The following is a 1,795-nucleotide window of genomic DNA, read 5'->3' as shown; positions in this document are numbered from 1 at the left end:
CTAAACCCTGCTCTATCCTGTGCCAATCTCATTGCCTCTGATACACCCATCCCGATTACCCCAGTCACTGAATCAATCCACCTCATAGAGGGTCTTCCCCATCTGGAATAGCCTCTAATAAATCACCTCCATTTGGCTGAGGTATTTAAGATAAAATGGACTACCTGATTCTTGATTGTCACAGTACTGAAACAAGCTGCCCTTGGTTAAAAGCACCAAAGACCCAGGTCCTGGCCTGTCTCACTGAGCCTTGGCCTCTGTATTTTACTAGCTTTTGGGAGATTCTGACACATGACAAAGTTTGAAAACCATTGTCCAAGAAGATGGTTAAAAATAGCTTCAGCTTTAAAGGTCCCAGGCTGAGAGAGGCACTTTCACAACACACAGAGGTAGGGTCCTGTCCACACACAGCAGGAAGGAGTCTTTAGAAAGATCCTGTTGCCCCTTTGAGGAAGCAGTCTTCACACAGGAAGACTTAGTAACCCTAAGTCTCTGACAATGAGCAGGAAAGCAGAATTCTCATCTTTTGGCCAAACTGCTCTAGGACCTTGGGTGAGTCATTGACCCACACACTTCAGTTTGCCTGTATTAAATGAACAAGTATTTCTTTTAATCCAGCACAACTCATCTGGATATAGCAGGAAAGATGAGATTACCGTTGGATGAGAGCCTAAACTCAGAAGCACTTGATGGGTGTGCAAATAAAACCACCAAGCTTCACTGCTGTTAAGTCAGTACCAACACGCAGCTGTCTCTCCATCAGGTTTAAACCACATGGAAGGAGCCGCCCAGCTGGTGGATCCACACTACCTACCTTTGGATTGGCATCGCAACTCCTGACCCACTAGCCTTAATTCCATTATAAAATCTTGATGGGAGTCTGCAATCCACGTTGGATCTTTAAAAGCTGCCTTCTGCGACAGCAATTCTTTTAACCTTGTGGCTGACCTAGCCACATGCCCTGAAGATGACATTCCTTTTCTCTGAAGTGTAGCAGGTACAAAACTATTATTATCTATCCCAGCATCCTGGTTTACAGCATTATTGATAAATCTTCACAAGAAGTCTCCAGAAACATACAGACGACAAGAAGCAATTTTTACTAATGGGTTGGAGAAAAATCTGTCTTGTCACTGCCCCGGGACCCCTTTTACAACCAACTTGGAGGGCCCAGTCCTTCCACCACCCTTTAATCCTACTTACAAGCAGGATTGCTCTCACATTGTAGCTTCGAGATAACCCTTCTTTAATTCTCCAATGATTTTTTTTTAGCCTATTACGAGTTTCGTAACCTTTAGATCCCCTCCAACAGCACCCCTTCCCCAATCTGAGAGCGGCCATTTTCACCGTGGCCATGGGGGTTTCTCGGGATCCCTGAATAAACTTCATTTGCTTTGATTCAAGGTGTCTCTGCGATGCTGCTCTCGACACTGGAGTCACGGCCAAGCTACATAAAGCTGTCAATGACTCTCGGTCCTAAAGCCCTTGGTTCTCAACCTTGAAGGCGTGCAAAAGGGAAGAGGACCCCGGGAAGCGCGTTCACGCTGCAGCACACCGATGCTGGCGCTACTTCCCCGCCTCCCGGGAGCTCTCTCGTGCTTTTCTCCTGCTGGTCATCGGAGTCCCAGCCCCTGATCGGTGCCTGGAGCTCCCGGGACGAGCGCTGCCCGCGAGCCGGGCATACAGGGGACCCCGGCCCCCCGCGCGCAGACCGCCCTCGGCCAGGCCTACCTGGGCGGAGGTGCTGAAGCTGCGGCGGAGGGCAGCGCCTGCGGGCCGGGCCAGGGCGGAGAGC

The 1,795-nt window shown here is 49.6% G+C and overlaps 1 protein-coding gene across 1 annotated transcript in view; it reads right to left on the bottom strand.

Annotated features, from left to right (window-relative positions):
* The window catches only part of MDH2 (malate dehydrogenase 2, NAD (mitochondrial)), a 19,086-nt gene extending 17,297 nt beyond the window's left edge, over positions 1–1,789 (bottom strand). Inside the window, exon 1 of the mRNA XM_006889695.1 lies at positions 1,732–1,789. The gene's annotated coding sequence lies outside the window, so the exon portion shown is untranslated. The remainder of the gene's footprint in view (positions 1–1,731) is intronic.
* Between the last annotated feature and the right edge of the window lie 6 nt (positions 1,790–1,795).

This window comes from Elephantulus edwardii, unplaced genomic scaffold, assembly GCF_000299155.1.
Source record: "Elephantulus edwardii isolate Elephantulus edwardi_28Jun2011 unplaced genomic scaffold, EleEdw1.0 scaffold00080, whole genome shotgun sequence".
Lineage (NCBI taxonomy): Eukaryota > Metazoa > Chordata > Mammalia > Macroscelidea > Macroscelididae > Elephantulus > Elephantulus edwardii.
Note: the sequence above shows the minus strand (reverse complement) of the source record. Positions and strands in the feature narration are given on the sequence as shown.